General features: G+C 51.6%; 1 protein-coding gene across 8 annotated transcripts in view; it reads left to right on the top strand.

Annotated features, from left to right (window-relative positions):
• Positions 1–16776, top strand: part of ASXL2 (ASXL transcriptional regulator 2) — a 102303-nt gene that overhangs the window by 25912 nt on the left and 59615 nt on the right. Inside the window, exon 1 of one of the 8 annotated variants that reach the window (XM_086743549.1) lies at positions 135–157. The exons of 4 other annotated variants lie outside the window; for them this stretch is intronic. The gene's annotated coding sequence lies outside the window, so the exon portion shown is untranslated. Of the gene's footprint in view, positions 1–134; positions 158–5948; positions 6045–10306; positions 10330–15360; positions 15410–16776 lie in introns of those variants that run through there. 3 more of the 8 variants (XM_086743551.1, XM_086743557.1, XM_086743553.1) reach the window with 3 other exon arrangements.

Below are 16776 nucleotides of genomic sequence, written 5' to 3'. Positions count from 1 at the left end.
AATACTTGCAGAATTGGGGTCTAGGTCCCATTTGCAAACAAGCTCTCAAGTCACTGGTGCTTTTCCCCGAGAAAACTAGATGCTTAATTTCCAGGTGTGCATGACCCTGCTCTGCAGCTCTTGGAAACGAGACCTGATCAGGTAGTTCAGACTCCAGGTACTGAAGTAAACTTAACTGATTTTTATTTCATCTTTAAAAAAATGAATAGTTGAATTGGGATTACCTAAACCAGAAGTTAAAGCTACCCAGGAAGTAAAAAAGCAGCCTCACTTACAAATCCTTATTTAGAAAACCTTGTGCCTCGTGCTGTTCTCTTTAGCATTATCTGGGGTAGTGTGTGGTTCTGCTTCACGGGTCTTCCTCTTCCCCCGGGGAGCAGAGTGAGCGCTTGGGGTGCTGGGCAGAGGAGGGCACCAGCTGGGGGGGTGCTGGTCCGCTTTAGAAAAACGGGGCAACTCAGATAACAGCTCCTGAACTGCTCTTACCAGAGTTTAGTTCTTCAGTCAGGTACGTTTCCCAGAGGTGGGCAGGTTCGTCTGCTGAGACAGGGAACAGCTATCCATGGGAAGCAGAAAGTATTCATACTTCTGTTTCCAAAGAGCAAGGAAAATGGTGGGGAGAGATGATTGAATGTGCCAGTTTATCTCTCTTGGAATGAAATAACCATCCTAAATTTGGTGTAATTATGCTCTCCACTCCATTTTGCCAGTTTAGTACAGCAATCTGTCTGCTTTGCCAGAAATATTCAAGGGCCCAAGTGTAGAAATTCTGCTGTCAATAGCAAGGTCTTCCACTCAAGTTGTGGACAACACAAAGGTGATTTGCTCTTTGGAAGTGTCAGTTTCTCTAAAAGTAAGGGAACCAGATAGACTCATTTGGCTCCTCGGGAGGTGCCAGAAGTGGGGCTCTGTTCCTGCCCTGACGATGCACTTCGTTTGGGGCAGTACTAGTCAGTCAGACCAGAAGTTTGCCAGCCTTGGGGCAGCGTCAGTGTTGTGGTAAATGCTGTTAGTCCATCAAAGGCCTGGCTGCAAACAGCAACCACGCTCAGCAGCCCCCTGTGCGCTCCCAAGGACAGAAATGCCCTTGTCTGTACTGCTGGGCTTGCTGATGGCAAAGCACAGGTCCGGCAAACACCCAGGCACTTAGACGCGGTGAACATTTTTAGCAGTTTGGAGAGCTCTTTTTGGGGCAGAGCCTTAGGCAGGAGCTCAGATGTGGTGTGAAAGATCCAGTCTCTGACTGGCCAGGCCAAATTTTGGACTGAACAGCCAAAAAAAAAAAAGCAGAACAGAAATGCCGTGGTGCTGCATAATCCTTCTCAACCTCAAGTCCTGCTTTTAGACTTGATTTGGGGATTTAGCCTGAGCTGACAGTGAGTTGTTTTCCTGTCTAAAAGAGCTTCTGCCGAGCATCAGGACAGCGCAAACCCCCAGTACCTGAAATCCCAAAAGGTGTTTGTGCGAGCAGTCAGATGTGAAACTCAACTTCTCTAGTTCTGCTATCCATCTTACTGACTGAGCCGCACTTGGGTGCTGTGTAGTGGTCTTCCCCCTCAAATGTTAGATGGATGTAATAAAGCTTTGTTTAGGTTCAGACCTCGAAGGTTGTCAGTTCTTAAGCAGTTCAGTTCCAGTTGGTGCCAGTAATGTGCTTGTGGCTGAACTGGGCTTCTGATAAGTCATAGCCTGCGGCAAGATGGGCTGAACACAAATGATCATTTATTAGAGGAAGGATCATGTTAGAGCAGATGGAGAACCTGCCAGATGAGCATGTTGAGCTCACCAGGTTTTGAGTCCTCTTGTGTGGAGGTTCTGGCAGGAAACCATGGCAAAGCCTTGGGCAGCAGATGACAGCGGTTTCCCGGTACGTGGTTGCCTTGAGACAGCAGGCAGCTGTGAGGTTCTTAGTTGGGTGAAACGTTGTGTAAATTTGCAAGCAGGACGTGGGCTTTTCTTTTAGCGTGTGTGTCAAGGTGTTTGAGTTCTGAGTTGTTTCAGTGCAGTTTGCTTTCAGTACAGAATTGCAATTTTTGTATAGTAAACTATTTACACAAACCACGTACTCAAACTCTGGTTTGATTGCAGTGCTTTTTTAAATTCAGCATCTATTTCCCCACATCTTTAGATATATTTAACTTTTAATCTCGGATATCCGGATAGAGAATAGTTTCAGAAGCGACAAAGGACTTTCCTACAGATGTGCTGAGGATGGGGAGCCCAGCAGTCACTTTCCTGTTTGGCTGCGCGGCCGGTCTATCTCCCTTCTGCTCTGACGATTCCTGGCACGTGCTGCCCCTTGGCCAGCTGCCTGGGAGGAAGCCTGAGGGCTGGTTGAAAGGGTTTAGAGGCTCAAAGGGCTGGTACTGTCCTAGAGGATTTGGAATTGCAGGGGAGAAGGGTGGCAGTTTAGACGAGCGTGGAAAAAACAGGAACAGTGATTTCTGCCGTGTGCTGACAATTTGACTATGTTTTGGACAAGGCTAGGTCTTTCATAAGATGGAGGCGGGGTTGTAGCAATAGAGAAAACTGGTTATCTTGTATTCGTAATTTTATCCTAGCACGCAAGTAATTTGAAGCGTGAGGTTTTTAAAGGTCAGCCCAGGACCGGTACTGTGAGGTGTCAGTTCTGGAGACACAGGACATCCTGAAGCTAGAGCTACACTTTTTGCGTGATCTGTCATCCAAATTTTCTCGATTTGCCTGTTTTGACAGGCTGCCCTAACCCTGAGAAATCCTTTCCTACCTACAGGTCCCTGCTTGCAAAAATAAAATACATGTGGATAGACACGCGATGAGTTGGCGGTGTAACCGTGTCTGGCTCCGAGATGTGTCCAGCATCCCCTGTTGCCTCACCTCTGCTGGCGGCGTTGCTGGGGAAGCCCTTACGCTTTCAGAGGAGGCTTTGAAGATGCGTGGGATAACGGTGTTAACCCAGGCCATGCCCATTGTAAAAGCTCCCTAAACTTGAGTGCCTGGGATCCATGGGCACCCAGAGCTAGTAACAGAGAGTCACATTTGTTTGATAAGTAGCTTTTAAAATCAGAGTTATTAACATGTCGCTGGATTTCATTAATCTCCTTGGGTATTTTAAATCAGTGTGAGAGTACCTGAAGAGCTAGCATCTTTGAAAGATACCTTTCATAGCCTTTACTCTTAAGAGCCATGGATGTTTAATTTTTCTTGGATTTTTAGAAGGGACACTGTAAAATACCGGCTTGTGAACCTCTATCCAAAGACAGTGACTTTTTTGCCTAAACACTAATTCAGCAAGGAAATACATCTAAACACTAGCTTGATCTCAGTGACAAATGAAACTGAACGTGATACTCTGGCTGCTTTTACTTCAAATGTTTATGGAATTCCTAACTTAAAGAAACCAAAACAAGCTCTGAAACTGATTTTTTTGGGAAAAAAAAAATTACAGAAGCCAAGTCCACTTTTCACCAGCCGTATCTGGAGCAGAGATAAGTGTGTCACAAACAGTTTGGTTTTGCGTTTTAGCTGCCCTCCAGGCAGTGGCTAGTTTATGCTTCTGACTGGCAAGTGAGTCCTTCCAAATTCTTTGCAAGGTGCTCTGCAAATCCAGCTCAGAGCATTCCTGAGGAGGGAGCTTCCTTCCAGACAAGGAGATGGTTACAGGAGGAGGGCTGGAGCTGCTCGGTCTGACGCTCATTCGGATGAGCTGCCAGCACTGTAACTTCAAGCTTCCGTAAGATTTCTTAACCAGTTTCCTCTCCTTCTTCCCACTTTGCTAGCTGAAAATCAGAAGCCGGCTGTATTTCTACAGTGACGCTGATTGCCCTCGTCTGGAAACAGAACACGGGCTTCTAGCTTCTGCTAGTTCAGAGCAGTGTCACATCTGCCCTACTCCTCCAGTAGCTTCTGTGCTATGAGATGAGGATCTTGCCTGAGTGGGGAAAAACCCCGGTCTTGGTTACTCTCCTGCAAGAGGAGAGGCGATGAATTTAAAAGGCAAATGGTCTCCTGTTGGTTTGTCTCAGAAAGACGAGCAAAGGCCGGGCTGGTGTCTGGGCCAGGTGGTGCTGTCTGTAGGAAAAGCTGCTTACTGCTGGAGGATATTCCTGCGCCTCAGGTTGAGTTAAGCACCAGCAAAGCCATCCCTCCTCATCCTTGGCAGAAAGCTTTGCCACTGAAGCATTTCCCAGCTGTTCTTCAGTATTTTGATATCCTTATCTTCTGCTGCAGGGCTTGGAAACAAAATGGGGTTGGGGAGCTACATCGTGTGCTCCTCCATGCCTTGATTCTCAGGGCAGTTGTTCCTTCAACAGCTTGATGGTAGGAAATTCTTCCTCCAACGTAGCACTCTTCCGAAAAATGAACAAAGCCTACGCCACACAGGGTGGAAGAGGGGCTTTCAAAAGGATGCAGGGTTCTTAAGTTGTTTTGAAAAGGATGAAGTTCCTGTTGGATCCCACTGCCACTGGGTGTGAGGATAGATTACCTCTCAAAGTTTCCTTTTCTTATTAAAAGCTGCCTCCATCACAACTGTTAAGAGTTTCCTCATTGTGAAAGCTGCTTTCTAAAGCCATGACGAGCCTACAAAGGCTCTCCCAGCAGAACAAGCCTCATCTAGGTGAAGAGAATTAAACTGACAAGCAGTGAAAAGTGTATTTCTCACTTCTCTATTTTAAAAAGTGTGAGGAAAATGGGAAAGCTGAAGCTGTCCAACAATGGAAGAGGTGCATCCTGCGCCTGGCAGCTAGCAGCAGCCTCTTACCCCTGCTGCTGGCGAGCTGTGCGGCACGTGGAGGGCGAGCCACGCTCTTCTCTATGCCTGGAAGGGCAGCTGTGCAAAATACAGCAGGAAGGTTTGCTGGTCTCAGACTACTGTGAGACTGCAAATCTTGGATTTGAGTCTGCTAATACAGTTTTACCTCCCAAAACGCAGACCTTACAATAACTCACTTTCTCTCTAGATTCTCCAGTTCTTCAGTGTTTTCACAAGGTCAGAGGCCGTGAAGTGTAGACTCAGTCCTTCAGCAAACTCCAGAATGGCTCTAGATGCTTATTTGCTTTCAAGAAGTGAAGAATTGTCATCAGCTCAGTCTGATTCTAGTCATGACCTTATAGTTAAACATATATAGGCCGTTGTCCACCGTTGAGCCATGTTTCACTAACATACAGTTATCTTGGTAGAATATTTGATGGTCCATTTGGTGATTTCTTCTGGAGGAAGCGTGCCCAGAGTTCTGCTTTCATCCTTGATGTCAATGGTCAAAATGCTGAGGAGACAGCCTCTTGCTGTGCAGTCTGCTTGCTGTCTCCTTTTAATGAATGTCTGTGCCTTGGCAGCTGGCAGTGGTCTGTCTAGGGAGTAAGACGTGTTCTTACTGGTGAGCTGACTGTTACGGAGAGCTCGAATTCTGACGAAGGAGATCTGCACAGGTCAGAACAACCTTCATGGTTTTGCTCTTGAAATGGCTTTGGGCCACTCAACATGCTGTGAGCTCATCGGTGGTGTTTCCTCAGTGTCCTCTGATCATCTGAGCTGGTGGCTGAAAAACCGCAGGTCAGGCAGGGCGCAAGAGGGGAAGGGTCTGAGGCAGCGAGGGGACCTGCTGCAGGCTTGCCTCTTCCTCCTGCTGCCTCCCGATTCCCCGCGACAGCAGGAAGCTGGAAACTGGAAAGTCACGTGCAGAAGCCGGAAAGCTGATCTGAAGCTTATTTTGCTGCCACCGCTGTGTGGGGAGCCTGGCAGGAGTGGGGCAGAGGAGGGAAGTGCTGGGAGCACCTGCCAGAAGTCCTTCAGGATGGCCCTGCAGCAGAGCGTCCTCGAGACGACACCGCGGTCCTGTAGTGTTCTCTGAGCTGGGCTGGCCACATAGCCTCTCGAGTGCAAATCAAGCACACCAATATTTTTTTTTTTCTAGTGGCAAAGACTGTGGTGTGAGCAGGCTTGTCTGCCTACGGGGTGGTGAGCACCCGGTGCTCCGTACGGGAGGTGTTTCGGGGCACGAGCAGCAAGCGCAGCACGCTGTGGGACGTGTCCTTGGAGGAACTGCAGGGAGAAATTTGCCAGGGTTTGTGCAAGCAGAGCTTTTCATGACTTAAAATAATAGATATGATCAAATTTGCCTGCTGGTAGCTGTGGCACCCTGCAGCGAGGAGGCCAGGTAACACAATGTTTGCCAAAAAACCACTTTTCTGTGTAGAGTTGTCTGGAGTGTTTGAAACTGCTGATGGCTCTGGCCGTCCGTAGGTCCGCTCGGGCTCCTGCCCGAGCCCTCTGTATGACAGTACACTTAAAAGCTGCTGCATCCAAAGCTGCTTTTTAATAACCTGGTGGTTGGCATAGGACGAGAGGAAAGGGCCTCAAGCTGTGCCAGGGGAGGTTTAGGTTGGATATCAGGAAACGCTTCTTTACTGAGAGAGTGGCCAGGCACTGAACAGGCTGCCCAGGGCAGCGGTGGAGTCACCGTCCCTGGAGGTGTTCAAAGAACGTGCAGACGTGGCACTGCAGGACATGGCTTAGTGGGCGTGGTGGTGTTGGGCTGATGGTTGGACCTCATGACCTTGGAGGTCTCTTCCAACCTTAAGACTCTGATTTCTGGTGAGGATTCACTTCTAAAAGTAGCTTCTATAAAATGGAGCCAGACTCTTCATGGTGGTACGCAGTGCTGGACTGAGGGGCAACGAACGCAGATTGCAAGGTGGGAAAGTCTGGGTGTTGACAGGAAATCTTTTTTTTTCCACCGTAAGGGTGATAAAACACTAGAGGAGGATTAGGGAGAGTTGCGTGACCTCCACTTCTGGAGATATTTAGGGTTGCACTGGACAAAGTCCTGAAATTTTTATAGGAAAGATGGGGAGAGACTCTTCAGCAGGGCCTGTTGTGATAGGACGAGGGGTGATGGCTTTAAAATAGAGGGAGGCAGATTCGGACTGGACATCAGGAAAAAATTTTTTGTGCTGAGGGTGGTGGAGCACTGTCCCGGGGTGCCCAGAGAGGCGGTGGATGCCCCATCCCTGGAAACATCCCAGGCCAGGTTGGCCGGGGCTCTGAGCAACCTGATCTGGTTGGAGATGTCCCTGCTCCTGGCAGGGGGGTTGGGCTGGGTGGGCTTGAACAGGCTCTTCCCCCCCCAACCCCTCCTGTGATTCTGTACCTAGTACAGTTGCCCCTGCTTTGAGCTGGAGGTTGGACTGGTGATCTCCAGAGGTTCCTCCCCATCCAGATGACTCCAAGTCATGGCTCCCAGCCTCATGCTCCTTAGCAAAGTGGCCTTTTGGCTTCAGTGCCCCTTGTAGGCCTGAGAGACGCTGCGATGCCTCAAAGCCTTACCAGGCTGGTGTGTAGACATTTCAAAGGGCTGCTTCTGGCACATGTGGCTGGGGTTCAGCGTGTCAAACAGATCGTGCTGTGTTGGTACAAACCAGCTTTGGCTCTCCCCCTTCTCAGGGTGTGGAGTGTCAAATAGTGAGCAGGCTTGGAAGGTGCTGTAGCTAGCTGAAGCCATCAGCTGACAGATGTTGAAGCTACTTTAGACGTTCTTTTGTCCACAGCTGCTTTAAAGGTGGCCTTCAGATGAGCTGGAAAGCCTTGAGCTCACGTCTCACAGATTTGATATTGATAATGTGGAGCAGGTATGGGGGAGGTGGGACGGGGCATCCCCGCTTCTTACTTGTGAATCAGTAGGGTTGGCTCACCTCAGATCTCTCTCTCTAGGTAGATTTCTTCATTCTGCTGGAAATGGGCATTATAAAATGTCCACAAAGTGTTACTAACCTCCTGCGGCCGTCACATGCAGGACTTAAAATCATGGAATCCCCGAAGGGTTTGGGTGGGGAGGGAGCGTTCAAGCCCACCCAGCCCAGCCCCCCTGCCAGGAGCAGGGACATCTCCAACCGGATCAGGTTGCTCAGAGCCCCGGCCAGCCTGGCCTGGAATGTTTCCAGGGACGGGGCATCCACCGCCTCTCTGGGCTTCTTACAGCTGGGATTCTGGGGCTCTTTCCCGATACTTTTAGGGAAGATTTCCCGAAGGGAAAGGGGAATTTGTTGGGAGCAGGTGCCTTAGGGCCAGCCTTACGGGCTTGGCTCTGTTAGAGCGAGCTGCAGCGGAGGGGCTGGCAGCAGTGGAGCCCGGTAAAGGCTGCTGCAGTCGGTTCTTGCCGTTTTTTTCCCTTTAGTCAGCTTCCAGTTGGATTTGGCTTTTTCTGGAGGAGATAAACAGTTATCAACTTAAATTTTTAACTAAGACCACCAGAACATGGTATTCTCTTTGGGACCTTCATGACGTCTTTGTGCCTGAGTGGGATCTGTGTGTCCAGCCTGTGTCGAGTCCAGGTTAAAGCTATTCTTGGTCAGACGGCTGTCGGGTATCCGTCACGGTGACAGTTATAGATGAGTATTTAACGAGGTTCGCAGTATGGTCGGTCAGTGTCTCTTCTGGACACTTGAGACTGTCCTGGTCAGGATCTTTGGCTCTGAACCAGGCAGGGGCTCCCTACTGGGACTCTTCCTGAAGTGAGGAAAACCTGGAGATGCAACTTCTGCCCCTTGAACGGCACCAGCCCCAGGCCACCCTGTCTCTGGTTCTGCCTCAAGGGAGCCTGGTTTGTCCCCTTGTAGACCACAGAGCGAGAAGCTGATCTTCTTGAGGGACGTCACGGGTCTGGCAAGGCCTCTGTCTTGTTTGATTCGTTAGCGTTAATTCAAGTAGAAGTTGAAGTAGCCACGGGGTTCTGTACCACTCGGTGCCTGTGCAAAAGCATGGAGATGAGTTAGTGGGTGTTGTAAATAACTGATGTAGGGGGAAATGGTTTGCAGAATAACAGTTTGAGGAGAATGGTTATGTAGAAAGAGGATGTGACCATCAGCAGGGGGTGTTAAATACATCTACTGAATGGAGGGGGAACTCTGGCTGGGTGACTCTTCCCACGTCTCTTACGTAAAGGTGTCAAATCCGTAACTAACGCAACATTCTGCTTCTCTGATCCGACCTGAGACTGCAGCGGCAGCAGTTTTTGCTCTCCTCAAAATACAATTGTACATTGATTTTTCATCATGTGAACGAGTGTATCAGCTGTCGCAAGGAGAAATGGAGGGTGCAGTACTCCAGTGATGGACACTGCGGGATCCAGCAGCTTGGCTCGCTCTCGCAGAAAACGCCGGAGCCAGGGTCTCGGGAATACCTAGATTTAGGATCTGCCTTCAGTATGGACTGGCTTGGGGTTCTGCAGCAGAAATACAAAGCGGGGAAATCCAAAAATGTGGAAGTTTTAACTCTGTGCCCCAAAGCCTTAGAGGGAAGGTGCTTCTATCTGGATTCCTCCTTTAAAACCAGTCCCCGCATAGCCCTCAGGGGTGTGAACGGCACGTGAACCAGTATCTCGTCTGTGGATGCTGTTAAAGGGGAGCTCAGCAAGTGCTGTGAAGGTGTTGCTGACACCTAAAGCATGTCTGAGAAACCAGCTGAGCCCTACGAGGGTTTCAGCCTTACCCAGGGCCCTGCGTGTGGTCTCGGAGTCGGGTGTTCCTGCAGGTCAGGTTCAGCTGTCGTGACAGACCATCAGTTCAGGCTGTAGGTAAAGCCCAACGTCAGAGCGTGCCCAAGGGCTTTCTGGTGTCCTCCGGGCTGATCTCCATCCACGGGTGCCTCCTGTGTCCTCTGTTACACCACGGTCTGAGCGCGGCTCCATCCCATCGGCCGTGGTCGCCAGCCGTGCTCGCGTTGCTTCCATCCGGCACAAATTCCCACGAACGTAGAGTGCCGGCGTGGTGAAACTGGCTTCATAGCTGGAAACGTTTCCTGCCCCCAGCTCCTCTGCCACCAAAATATTTAAACGAGGCCAGTGCTAGTTTGCTCTATTAATGACGTGGCGAGACTGTGGGTTACCTGTGGAGGCGATGGAGCAGGATGTGCTTGTTCCTGCGCCGTAACGATCGGGTTCGTTAAGCTGCTGGCTGGGGGTGGCGCTGAGGGGGTGCGGAAGGATACGTAAAGCCCTAACTGCTCTCTGTCCACAAGTGGGATTCCCAAAGTGTCCACTTGACTTCTGTAAAAAGCTCGTTGACTGGTGAAGGTTGAAAATCACCATGGGGAGCTGTACGCCCCGGGGCTGGAGCTGTTCGCCCGCTGCTTTGAGAAGAGGCTGGAAGAAGTCTGGTGGGCCTGCATCGCTGCGTCCTGTGCCTGCCGGGTGTAACGCGGTCGTAGCACGGCTGCAGATGTGCCCGAAACGTTACAAAGGTGGTGCTGGTGGATGGGGGGAGGGCTCGGATGAATGATCAGACAACTGTTTTGCTCAAGTTTTTAAAGGGGTGTTTCTCTCCTTTTTTTGGGTTGCACTCCAACTCCAGAAGGTAAGAACCACTGCTGATTGTTCTAAAGCTGCTCCTCTCTCTTAACGCAAGCCGCAACGGCCTTCATTAAAGAGCACCCGCTTGTTTCCCAGTTAGAAACCGAGCGATGGCAGCGTCGCTGCTGCTCCTGCTGCTTTGCCCTGCCTGCCCTGCCCGCGTGCCGTTTGCATCCGCGCTCCGGTGCCGCGTGCCGTTTGCATCCGCGCTCCGGTGCGATGCAAGCTGGGAATCTCCATGTTTGTGCAGTCTGTGGAGAATGCTGGGCTAATGCATGTGAGTGCTTCGTGTCTTATGAATTAACCCGCTGCCTGCCGCCCCGAACGCCTGGGGAGGGGTGCTGGGGTTGCACGGTGTGTTTTTGGGTGTCTTTTGTCTCGGGGGTGTTTGGTGCTGCATATTGGGGGAAGCAAAACTTAACACATAAAAGAAGCTGCTTTTCTAAATTGTGGGTGTGTTTAACAAGCCTGAAGTTGGGAGAGGGGTGTCTGCTTACGGTGTCTCTCTGCTCTGACACTTCATAGATCTGAAACTGTTTTTAAAACCGTTATGTTTTAATATACTAATAAACAAAAAGCTGTTTGTGTGAATGTCTGATTCAAAGGGAAAGTGGTGAAGAGGGGGATGCTCAAAAAAAAAAACAAAACCAAACGCAAAATGGGAAAAGCCCTCACCCTTAAAGCCAGTCCAGCCCATTTGGGCGTTTTTACCCAGTTAGACCAACGTGGTGGTGATGGGAAGACACTCGCTGCTGGATGCGCTTTGTATTCAGCTTCCATTTAGAGCAGAGGGCGAGAATTAACTCTTCCCTGGTGTGGAGGCTGCTGGGTGTGGTGGCAGCTGGCTGGGGGGACCCCGGTGCAGTCCCAGCGCTGTCTCTGCCCAGCAGCACCAGCAGATGCCCCTCTGTCTGCAGGATCCCCTGGAGCTGTGGGGTGGGGGTCCTGCCGTGGGAGATCTGCTGGTGCACATGTGGAGAAATGCTGGAAACTGAATTAAAAATTGGACTTTAATGTGAAGTAACCTTCTGGTAGATAAATACACCTTGCATGACGCTCCTGAGGGCGAGGGTTTCAAGTTTAAATACATCATGACTGAAAAATTTCCACCTCGTGTCCTATCCGCGCGTGACCCAACAAAAATTATTTGGTCACACTTCATTTTCAAATCGGAACGAGCCAGCTCGGTCTCAGCGGTGTCCGGAAGGGAGTGGGATGGAAAGCGTGGACAGAAACACGCCAGATCCTTCCCTTCAGCGGGCAGCTGCTCGCAGTGGAGAGCCCTCGCCTCTGCCTCGTGTACGTTTACCCCTCTCAAACCCCTTGTTCCTGCTCCCTCGGAGGAAGCTTTGAATTTAACAGGGAGTTTAAAAAGCCGTGGTTAAAGGATGGCTTAAATCTGGCAGTTCTCCGAAGAAAAATTTGGTGTGTACGTGTCTGTCTGAAACGTCACGTAGCTTAGAGAAATTCTTGGAGGGACAAGAGCTGAGAACATAGAACGTGTATTTCTTAAGCCACGACTGGCCTTAAGCCGCCGCTGAGCTGCCGGAATCCCTGTGACGCTGTTGGAGCCTTTCAGCGGTCCCATGGGGTAGGTGAAGAGCTGCCCCTTCTGCCGGCCGAGGGACTGTCCCCTGCTGCTGATCGCTTTGGGATCAGTTTTGTGGTTTACTAATGAACTGGAAGTGCAGATGTGAAAACCGTTGACTTTCAAAATAGAAGGGAGATTTAGAAGCTGCAGAAACCCCTTGTTTAGTCAGCAATGTGAAAAATACAGTGTACGTGGCAGCCGCAGGTTTGTAGGTATGAACAGGTTTTTAAGTTCCCGTAACTCAGTGAAATCGGTTGTTTTCACCTGGGCAGTCGGCGTCGGAAGGGAATAGTCACTAAAACACCATTGTCAGTGGAAAGCAGCGCCGCTGAGCGCAGCGGCAGCGGCAGCACAGCTGGGAACTGAATTTGTAAGCGAAATACTCGCCCAGCGCAGCGTGCCGGCAGCGGCTCCGGCGGGGGCTCCTGACGTGCCCGCTCCTGGCTGGCAGCGTCGGTGTGCGGAAGGGCCTGCTGCGGAGGGAGCTGCGCGGCTGGACCGCCAGCGGAGCTTGGGAAGGTGCGTTCGCTCGCCCCGCTCACGGAGGGGGTCCCCCGGGGCGTGCTGAGGGGTGCGGGCCGTGTCAGACCTCTCCTAAACAGCGTCTGCCCGTGGAAGTTCTCTTGACGCTGCGGTTTGGGGCCTGTGTCAGCACTCGGGCCGGTTTCCCTTGGTAAAGGAGCCTTTGGGGGAGCAGGGGCGTTGCTCCCTGGGTTTGCTCGAGCTGAGGCACGCTGTGGTGAGGATAATGCGTAAAGGCATTAAAGGTAAAATGGTGTGAAACTTCAGACAGTGGACAGATCGGTGTCTCCCAGTTTTGTGAGGAAGATCCTAGGTCTGCGCACGGGAGCCTGGGTTGTGACCCCTGCGCTGGCGCGCTGAGCCCTGCTTGCGCCGGGTTTGCTGCCTGGGTTTTGGCAGATTTGCAGAGAGGCCGTGCTATTTTTAGCCTTTGGAGAATAAAACCGAGGAGGTTTCAGCGTGCGCTTGTAACGCCGGGGAAACCCAGAGAGCCCTGGTAAACGTTGTTATCGCTACCTTTGCATCTTCTCAGCTGTTGTAAAGATATTTTTTCCCTTGAATGCAAGCTCGTTTCAGTGAACTTCCTGGAGGTGGAGGATGTCTGAGTCAGTCATTTTCTGTGTCAGGAGTTTATCCTGGTTTCACCAGGAAAATGCTGTGGTTGTCGGGAGAGCGGCCTGAAGATGCAAGCGCATTACTGGCAAACTGCTGAAATATTCGAATGTATTTGAAAAGGGCTTGCGTTTCTTAACAGCTGGGTGAAGTTAGAGCATCTTGGTTGTACAGGCAGCCTGATGTCAGTGCATAGCGGAGATTGTGGGTGAAAGCAGGTCAGGCAGATCGAGCTTGTGTGAGGGGAGTCCCTCTGCTCTTGGCACCCGCCGAGCTACGAGGGAGGCAGGGTGTGGAAAACGTCATTCGCTCTTCCCCTCCTTGAAGCAGGGAATAAAGCAGGAGCCGAAAGCTTCGCCCCAGCTGACCAGCGGCAGGAGCAGCTCAGGCTGCAGCTCTCCCGAGGCAGGGACCGAGCCGGGGACCCCTTACAGCTCTTCACAGAACCTGCCAGCTGAGGAGTTCTGCCCTACCTCTCCGTTATTCAGGAGCCTAGTGGGACAGAATAAGTTTCTCATGTTATCTCCTAGTATGTGTGATGTAAAAGTATTTGTCTGGGTTGAAAAACGTGTTGGAATGCGTACTGGAACTCTGCTTTGTTAGCTGCAAAAAGACGGTGTGACATAATGTGATCATTTTAGTAAAACGTCCTGTGTAATGCTTCGTACGCTAGCTAGTTCTTGGGGGAAAACCTAGCAGTTCAGCAAAGTTCTAAGAGTGCTCTGCCGATGAGGCATCTCAGTTCAAAAAAAACTCCCAGCTGGGAGCTGCACCGCTGAGCCGGGAGTTGTTCCCGCTGCGTTCGTGAGCAGGGTGCATCGCATCCCGGCTAAGAGCATCGCCGGCCGAGTCAGGAGAAGAAAATGCAGTTTCGGCTCAAAGCCTTCCCTTGTTTCCCAACCCAAACCGAGCTCCCCAGGCCCGCACCCCGCGTGTGGCGGTGAAGGGAGCCCTCGAGGGGTTGTGGGTGCTGTGCCACTTGCGCTCCAGTTCGGCCTCTGTTCCTAACTGCTGGGCTGTGAAGTAGCTTTTTTAGTAGTCATTTGCACCAGTGGCCAGCATCTGCACCAGTATCTGGACCTTGCATTTAACTGGGAGAGTGAGACCCCTCTGCTGCCCACCACTGCTCTGGGCGAGAACAGGGCGGTCTGCGAGAACAGGAACGCGGAGATTGGACATAGTGGGAAAAGTCGTAACTGGTGTTAGCTCATTGTGGAAGATTCTTAATTAAATAATTACGTGAACACAGCCCTACCTGGAGAGGGGCAGGAAGGGCAAGGCAGCCTGTGGAGTGGGCGTGAGCCGTGGAGGGCGAAGGGATGACTTGAGCTCTAACGGATCGGGCGCAGCTCCCGTGAGGGGAGCCGGAGGAGCACAGCGGTTACAAACCAGCCACGTCGTGGGCTTGCTCAGCTCCACTTGGCCTTTTTGGGAGGATGGATCCCGTTTGGAGCCCTCCAGAGGGACTGGTCCGTTAGCAGCGGCGTTCCTGGAAGCTGACGGTCAGCCGTAGCAGAGGCCGACCGGCTCCGTGCCTGGAGCAGCGTGGATTCAGGTGGGATGGAGGGGACCGATGTGCAGTAGTGGGTAACGAGGACTCTGGAGCGGGCGGGACCCTGCCTCTCGCTTCGTCTGCCTCAGGGGTGACGTGAGCGGTACCCGGGGGGCTGGCTTTGACCGAGTGACAGCGGTGGAAAAGGACGGTTCCTATGGGCAGCGTTCGAGTGCGCACGAGCAGTCGCTCGCAGAGGCAGAAAGGGTGTAACGTGGTGTGATGACCCTGCACCTTATACCCGAATTGAACCTTTTCTGTTTTGAAAGTTAGGTGGGGCTTGTGGACTGATTTTTAGCTTCTGAAAGTTTTCGCAGTAAGCTTTATGAAGGGCTAAGGTAGTGTTGCGTCTGTGACAGCCTTCTAGAAGAGCCCGTGGAGGAAGGCACACAACTAGAGATGGGTAAACATGAGGGGAAAAAAAAAATAAAGCAAGAATAGCGGATAAGCTGTTACACAATGGAGTCAATTCACGGGAGCGGTGCAGGTGCCAGCGCAGTATAGCTTTTGTAAAGATGGGTCCTGCCGAGGCTTCATTCCTTGGGGAGCTTCCAGAGCACAGCTCTGCCTGGACTTTGGGAAAATGCTTGGCTTAGTGTTGATTTTCTGCTCCGATGCAGATTGAAAAGAATGTACTCTGAGCTGAAGGGCGGGTGTGTGGCGGGGCTCTCCTCGCTGCCCCGGAGCTCCCTGGACGTGGGAATGCCTCGGCGCTGTGCTCCTAGAGATCTGGAAAACAGGAGAAAATTCATTTTCTAGGTGCAGCAATGGAAAGGATGATGATGAACAGTGATGGGAGGAGGACAGGTATATATTTTTTTTATACTGCCATGTACGGATGGGCCTGTACAAACTGCACTTGTGAGCAGTCCTTGCATAGCACTGGCATGCAGAAATTGCGTCGAGGAGCAATTTTGTGAAGAGAGGAAGGCTCTACCCTGGGGAGAAATCCCTTTGGAAAGAAGTTGGGGCTGCTGTAGGAAATCACACTGAATTCTAGCTGCCAGGGGACCCTGTGGCTCTGGAGGAGAGGGTTAGCATTGTGAAGTTAGCACATAGCCTCGGTGAAACTGGTGGGAGAGGAGTCGCTTCCAGTTGTGGTGTTGACGTCTGTAGGAGTGGCTGTGCCGTTGGGGACGGTGCGCAGCGAAGCCTTGGGAGCGATGGCCGAGGAGCTGGTTTCGGTGGGGAGAGTCGAGGTGGTGCGGAGAGGTTGTCTGCTGTGCGCAGATGTATTTAGGAGGAGCTTATAGTCGGCGGTAGTGGTTCTGGCTGGAATTTCAACCTGCATACGCTGTGCCTGAAGGCTGCCACGAGCTCTCTGATCAAAGCGAGGCGCTGACGTTACTGGTTTCTCTTGGATCATGGTTGGCTGTCTCTCCCAAAGACATTTGTTAGCCAGAGGAGTTGCTGGGTCCATGTCAGGGTACCCAAGTGAAACGGAGTTTTGCCATGTAAGAACCAGAACAGCACCAGGGGCTGGTCCCTGGCATGCCTGAGGCCCAGCTGCTTCCTCCAGTGCTGCTGGTTTCACTGGAGCATCAGGCTGAGCTGTGTGCTGAGGCAGTCAGATGAGCTTTGGGCTGGAGTTTAGAAAATTCCCTCCTCGTCGCAATTTTCGCTAGTATTTATTACTGGCAAAACCTCAGAAAGCACAAGATCCTGCAGAGCAGAGATGCTGTAGAGGCTTTTTCTGACCCTTTGCATGGAATAATCATGGAATCACGGAGGGGTCTGGGTGGGGAGGGGAGCGTCCAAGCCCACCCAGCCCAACCCCCCTGCCAGGAGCAGGGACATCTCCAACCTGATCTGGTTGCTCAGAGCCCCGGCCAACCTGGCCTGGAATGTTTCCAGGGATGGGGCATCCACCACCTCTCTGGGCAACCCGGGACAGTGCTCCACCACCCTCAGCGTGAAAAATTCCTTCCTCATATCTAATCCAAACCTGTCCTCTTCCAGTTTAAAACCGTTACCCCTCGTCCTGTCACTACGTGCCCTTGTCAAAAGTCCCTCCCCTGTTTTCTTGTAGAGGAGGACTTGTAGTTTCTCGTAGTCCCTTCGGTGGGGACTGGTGTCCCACTGTCCGTTTGCGTGGCAGCCAGCACAGATAGGGTCGGGTCTAGCTACCGAAATACCGACCCTCCTCTCCTACGGGTATTTCCTTGCGGTTCATG

This window comes from Chlamydotis macqueenii, chromosome 3, assembly GCF_036417535.1.
Source record: "Chlamydotis macqueenii isolate bChlMac1 chromosome 3, bChlMac1.mat, whole genome shotgun sequence".
NCBI lineage: Eukaryota > Metazoa > Chordata > Aves > Otidiformes > Otididae > Chlamydotis > Chlamydotis macqueenii.
Note: the sequence above shows the minus strand (reverse complement) of the source record. Positions and strands in the feature narration are given on the sequence as shown.